At 37.9% G+C, this 7,088-nt stretch overlaps 1 protein-coding gene and 1 pseudogene across 4 annotated transcripts in view; one reads left to right on the top strand and one right to left on the bottom strand.

The window, feature by feature from the left end:
* The window catches only part of LOC105539903, an 8,936-nt pseudogene extending 6,478 nt beyond the window's left edge, over nt 1-2,458 (top strand).
* SLC25A26 (solute carrier family 25 (S-adenosylmethionine carrier), member 26) overlaps nt 1-7,088 on the bottom strand; it is a 176,997-nt gene that overhangs the window by 112,344 nt on the left and 57,565 nt on the right. The gene's annotated exons all lie outside the window — the stretch shown is intronic.

Below are 7,088 nucleotides of genomic sequence, written 5' to 3'. Positions count from 1 at the left end.
AGTGCAGTGGCCGGATCTCAGCTCACTGCAAGCTCCGCCTCCCGGGTTTACGCCATTCTCCTGCCTCAGCCTCCCGAGTAGCTGGGACTGCAGCCGCCCGCCACCTCGCCCGGCTAGTTTTTTGTATTTTTTAGTAGAGACGGGGTTTTACGGGGTTAGCCAGGATGGTCTCGATCTCCTGACCTCGTGATCCGCCCGTCTCGGCCACCCAAAGTGCTGGGATTACAGGCTTGAGCCACCGCGCCCGGTCTAATTTTTTGTATTTTTAGTACAGATGGGGTTTTTCTGTGTTAGGCAGGATGGTCTCAATCTCCTGACCTCGTGATCCGCCAGCCTCAGCCTCCCAAAGTGCTGGGATTACAGGCATGAGCCACCATGCCCAGCCCCCTTTGAAATTTTTTTAAGATAGCCATCATATCAATTAAGAAAACAAACAAGCCAGGTACGGTGGCTAATGCCTGTAATCCCAGCACTTCAGGAGGCTCAGCTGGGCAGATCACATGAGGCCAGGGGTTCAAGACCAGACTGGCCAACATGGTGAGACCCTGTCTCTATTAAAAATATAAAAATTAGCCGGGCATGGTGGTGCATGCCTGTAATCCCAGCTATTCAGGTGGCGTTTGAATCCAGAAAGGAGGCTGCAGTGAGTGAAATTGTGCCACTGCACCCCCGCGTTGGTGGCAGAGCAACACCCTTGTCTCGAGAAAAATAAAATAAAAAAACGAAGGGAAAGGTCTCAGAAAATCAAAACATCATCTTTCAAGACTGCGATGTTCAAAAATATGAAAACAAACACCTAAATAAAGAAAAACAAAGACATTACTTGGAACCTATATACACAGGTTCCTTAATATATATATTTCTTCCAGATACAGACTCATACTAATCTGGCCAACTGATTTTTTGAAAAGATGCAAAAGCATTTCAGTGAGGAAAAAAAAAAATCTCTTCAACAAATGCTGTTAGAACAACTGTACATCTACATATGGAAAAAACAAACCTTGAGCTAAACCTCACCCCTTAAATAAAAATCAACTCAAAATGGATCATAGATGTAAATATAAAACATAAAGCTATAAAACTTTTAGAAGAAAATATGAGAGAAAATCTTAATGACTGAGAGTTAGGCAGAGCTCCTAGAGATGACATCCAAAGTACGATTCATAAAAGAAAAAATGAATTGAACTTTACCAAAATTTAAAACGTTTAACTTTGCAAGTAATACTGTTTTAGAGAAATTACGAGTTACAGATTAGAAAATACTGCAAATCACATAAGAGTAAAGGACGAACATCCCAAATATATAAAGAACTTTTGAAACTCCAAAAGAAACCATACAATTAAAAATGAACAAAAGACTGAACAGATACTTCACGAAAAAAAGATGCAAGGATGGCAAATAAGCATATGAAAAGATGTTCAACATCATTAGCCATTAGGGAACTGAAAAGTAAAACCACTGTGAGACACAGCATCAACTCCTGGGAGTAGTCTGTTGGTCTTCCCTGCATTACTTCCCCTCTACTAAGGGCAGGGTGGTTGTTTCTGTGGTTAGCTCCCAGAAGGGCAATGTGGTTCGTTCCAGGCCTCAGAAACACCAGAATACACCTGGCTTAAAAAATAACAAGTTTTGGGCCAGGCATGGTGGTTCACGCCTGTAATCCCGGCACTTTGGGAGGCCAAGGCAGGCAGACCACTTGAGGTCAGGAGTTGGAGCCCAGCCTGGCTAACAGGGTGAAACCCTTTCTTTACTAAAAATACAAAAATTAGCCGGGAGTGCTGGTGGGCACCTGTAGTCCCAGCTACTCAGGAGGCTGAGGCTGGAGAATCACTTGAACCTGGGAAGCAGAGGTTGCAGTGAGCCAAGATTGCACCACTGTACTCCAGCCTGGGTGACAGAGTAAAACTCTGTCTCAAAAAAAAAAAAAAAAGCACAAAAAAACCCCCAAGTTTTGAACCCATGAAGAGGAGTTTGCAGTGAGCTGAGATCATGCCACTACACTCCAGCCTGGGTGAGAGAGCAAGCAAGACCCTGTCTCAAAAACAAAAAACAAAACAAAACAAAAAAAACACCAAGTTTGGTAAGAGTGTTCAGACCAAGAAAATAAATGCAAAATTTCATGATGGGATATGCCAGCTCTGTAAAGAAGTTCCTGAATGGCATGCATTAATAAACTATAATAAACACAAACCATTATCAAAACCTAAAAAAATGTGTTAAATGTTTATAAATGTCAGTGGAGGATTCTTATCACATAATGTGTAGACTATGTGCCTATGAATGTGAAGTCTGCACAAAATGTAGAAATGAAGTCACTATTATTCTGTTTAATAAAGAAACAGAAAAAAACAAAAATTACTGAAAATAATCTAAGTTCTAACCACAGAAGAAGCTGCAGAAAAAGTTAAAAGTGATGTTTTAGATTTTGATATTGATTTAGATGACAAAGTAGAGTGAATTAATATCAACATATTACAAGTCAATTTGAGAATGTGAAATTCTGACCAACTTTTGACTTCCAATTTTCACAAAAAATACTGTGAAATCATGAGAAAATTTGAATAAAGCTATTGAAAATAGGCAAAATTTATACATGAACAATATAAATCATGTATGATATTTCAACAAGTATAAGATTTTCATCCATTGTGTTTTTGGATATGTTTTTTTGAGACAGGGTCTCGCTGTTACTCAGGGCTCCAACTCCTGGGCTCAAGTTTTTCTTATAACAATTTTTTAAGTTGCATATGTTAGAATATCTGCCAAAATGAGTATGAGGGTATCATACTGCAGTTCATGGGGATTATTTAAAAGAATCTATCACCTAGTATTACCAAACTAAACAAGATTCAGAACTGATGGCTGTGTAAGAACTACCTTAGTAAAAGCAAGATGACATTATATTGGTAGCCTCAAAAATTGGTCCTCAGTAAGTGCCTTTGATAAATTTATGTCAAGTAAACGACTCACATAGCAAAAATCCCCTTACTCACTTCACTTGTTACAAAGCAAATGCAGGTTTTAAAAAAAAAATAATGTTTAACAAGTGTATAGCAATCTTTCTTTGAAAGCATTTTCATATACCTCATTACATTGTTTTTACCTTTTTTCTCCTGTGAAATATGTATATCAAAAATGCATAGAATTCATATGGATAGTTTAACAGATAATTATAAAGGAAAGTTCACACATTTACCCAAGTAAAGAAATGACCAGCACCAGAAGACCCTTGCTAGGCTCTTCCTCAGCAAAAGTTCATCCTTCTTCCCAGAGTTGGTACTGTTCTTAATTGTAGTATTTTCTTATCATTTTACTACCCGTGTTTATACTCCAAAACTACATAAATTAGCTTTATCTGATTTTTAACCCTTTCCTATCTTTTTATGTTGAAAAATCTCAAACCTACAAAATGGTAACAAAATAGTTCAATGAATTTTTGCATATTCTTCACCCAAATTCTCAATTAACTTTTAACCATGTTTTCTTGGTATCTCAATAGATGGATATACATTTGCTGCACCATTTGAAAATGTGGCAAGCCCTGCTTCTGAGTTCTGTATGAACACTTACACTATATATTACTTTGCATCTCTTTTTTGTTATGAAGTTTGTTGAGACTAATCCATGTTGTTGCAAGAGCTGCAGTTTGTTCTTTTCACACTGCTGTGTATTATTCCATGCACTTACATATCATAGTTTATTTTTCTTATATTAATATTTATCTCAAATTTTTCCTATTATAAACAATACTGATATGAACACTGTTGCATGTGTCTCTTGGTACACATGTGCATTTCTGTTAGGTATATATATACCTGCCAGTGGTGGAGAAAATCAGCTTTTATGGATCTTCAGTTTTACTTTATCATATGAAACTATGTTTTCAGGACTTTTATTCCCTTTCTGATAGCAGATTAGAGTTCCAGCACTCAGCAGTTTTTCTAACATTGCTCTGTTGCCCATACTGGAGTACAGTGGCATAATCTAAGCTCACTGCAGACTCTACTTCCTGGGCTCAAGAGATTCTCCCACCTCAACCTCTCAAGTAGCTGGGACTATGGGTGTGCACCACCACAGGCAGCAATTTTTTTTTTTTTTTTTTGTAGAAACATGGTTTCACTATGTTGCCCAGGCTAGTCTCAAACTCCTGGGCTCAAGTGATCCTCTCACCTTGGCCTCCCAAAGTGCTGGGATAACAGGCATGAGCCATCATGCCCAGCCTATACTGAAATATTTAAGTGTGTAATATCAATTTACTTCAAAATATTTTAGCATAAAAAAAGTGAAGACACAGATAACATTTCAGTGGCATCAGAAAATATTACCTAGGAATAAATCAAAAAATACTCAATAACAGTCAACAAATTTATAAAGTATTTTCAAAACATTAAAGAAAATGGAGATTAAAGTAAATGGAGATACCATGTTCAAGACATAGAGGTCTCAATATTCTAAACTTTCAATCTTATAGAAAGTTTCTCTCCCATAAATATGTGTGGTTCTTTTTTGCAAATAAATTTATATTCTGGACTATTTAACTTCTGTGATTAAAGAGTCAACTAAGGTTAAAACAATAATAAATAAATAAAACCATTATGGGGTATCGTTACACACCTACTAAAATGACTAAAATAAAAATCCTGACAGTATGAAGTGCTAACCATATACTGCTGGTGGGAATGTAAAATTGTACAGTCACTATAGAAAAGAGTTTGGGCCAGGCGCAGTGGCTCATACCTATAACACCAGCACTTTGGGATGCCAAGGTACGCAGACTGCTTAAGCCCAGGAGTTTGAGAACAGCCTGGACAACATGGTGAAAACCCATCTCTACAAAAAAATACAAAAATTAGCCAGGTGTGGTGGTACATGCCTGTAGTCCCAGCTTCTCAGGATGCTGAGGTAGGAGGATCGCTTGAGCCCGGGAGATACAGGTTGCAGTGAGTCAAGACTGCGCCACTGCACTCAGCCTGGGTAACACAGTGAGACCCTGTCTCAAGAAAAAAAGAAAAGAGTTCACGGTTTCTAATAAAGCTAAATATACACTCAACATACAGCCCAGCAAATCCATTCCTGAGTTTCTACCCTAGAAAAATGAAAATGATGTTCACACAAAAACTTGTACATGACTATTAATAGCAATTCTCTTCATAATGACCCCAAAAGAACTCATATGTCCTTCAACAGATCAAAGGATAAACCATAATTTTTGTATTCCACTATACGTCCTAACAATGGAATACCACCCTGCAATAAAAAGAAACTATTGATACATACAATGATCGGGATGAATCTCAAAGGCATTATGCTGAGTGACAGAAGGCAACCTGAAAAGGCTGTATATTCTGTAATGCCATTTAAATGACATTCTCAAAAATAAAAAACTATAGTGATGGAGAACAGATCAGTAAAGTTGCCAGCAGTAAGAAGCAGGGAAATGAGTATGACTACAAAGAGTAGCACAAGGGAGTTTGGGATGATGGAAATGTTTTGTATTTTGTGATGATGGTTATACAAATCTATACATACACTGAATTCACAGCACTGTACACGGGAAAGACCTTTACAGTATAATTTTTTAAATAAATCATAATTCTGTGTTCTTCTTGCCTGATGTAAATATATGAAATGGGAAAGATGACATAATTTTTTTTTCTGCCCAATAAAAGAGCCTAGATGCAATGATACACCTATAGCTTCTAAACACCATTCCCCACCAAAAGGAATCAAGGCCCCCTTGGGGAAGGGCTGACTACAGGACTGGGGCAGGGAGAGTACAAGGTAAGACTAAGATACCTTGCTACACCAGCAAGGAGGTTCTCAAAGACTAATGGGGGCTGGGCACGGTGGCTCATGCCTGTAATTCCAGCACTTTGGGAGGCCAAGGTGGGCAGATCACTTGAGGTCAGGAGTTCGAGACCAGCCTGGCCAACTTGGTGAAACTCCATCTCTATTAAAAATGCAAAATTTGTTGGGTGTGGTGGTGCGCACCTGTAATCCCAGATACTCAGGAAGCTGAGGCAGGAAAATCACTTGAACCTGGGAGGCAGAGGTTGCAGTGAGCCAAGATCATGCCACTGTACTGCAGCCTGGGCAACAGAATGAGACTCTATCTCAAAAAAAGACTAATGGGGAAATGTCACATGAACACAGAAGTAGGCTGAAGAGGCTCCCACTGGCCAAATTTGGGACAATTTAAGGATCAAAAGAATAATAATAATAATGGTAATAGACTATGATTCCCAAACAAAAAAGAATCCATGACTATGGTAGTGATTGCACATACTTATGAATACACTAAAATCCCTTGAACTGTCACTTTAAATGAGTAAACTGTCTGGTACATGAATTGTATCTCAATTAGGCTATGTTTTAAAATCCATGAGTCCATGGGGATTTTTTTAAAAGGATCTGGAGGGCAAGGGAGGAAACTCTTCCCTACAGAAGAATGCCAGCTAACAAATTCATAGAAAAATGATAGTATTAGGAAAATCATTATTTTGCAATCACCAATGTAATAAATGCTTAAGACAAGAAGTATCCACAGATGTTAAAACCATTAGGTGAAAGATTAGTGGGGAACAGGATAATCATGTGTCCTCAAAATATTACCCCATAGATTGCTTCTTAACATCAAAGGAGAATTGAACCTTTAGTGTATAAAAAACTGGAAAACAACGTAATCAAACGATTAAACTCACCAAGTATAAGACTTTTTGTGCCTCCTGGTATAATTCAATGAGAAACATCCAAAAATACTTATCCATGTAAAAAACAAAAAAAACACTTACCCTGAGTCTAATAATAGGGAACTCACATAATCCAGATTATGGGACCGTTTACAGGACAAGTATCTTGGACTCCACAAAAGTCAATGACATGGAGGAAATAAAAAAGGTTGGGGACCCTGACAACCAAATGCAATGTATGATCCTTTATGGTATCCTGAGAGAAAGAAGTTATAAGGCTTTTATCACTGGGACAACAGGGAAATTGACCACATATTAGATAATATTAGTTAGTTAATATTAAATTTCTTGGGTGTGATAACGGCATTGTAGTTATGAGAAGTTATGACACCATTCTT

The sequence above is a fragment of the Mandrillus leucophaeus genome, unplaced genomic scaffold (assembly GCF_000951045.1).
Source record: "Mandrillus leucophaeus isolate KB7577 unplaced genomic scaffold, Mleu.le_1.0 Scaffold210, whole genome shotgun sequence".
In the NCBI taxonomy this organism is placed as follows: Eukaryota; Metazoa; Chordata; class Mammalia; order Primates; family Cercopithecidae; genus Mandrillus; species Mandrillus leucophaeus.
Note: the sequence above shows the minus strand (reverse complement) of the source record. Positions and strands in the feature narration are given on the sequence as shown.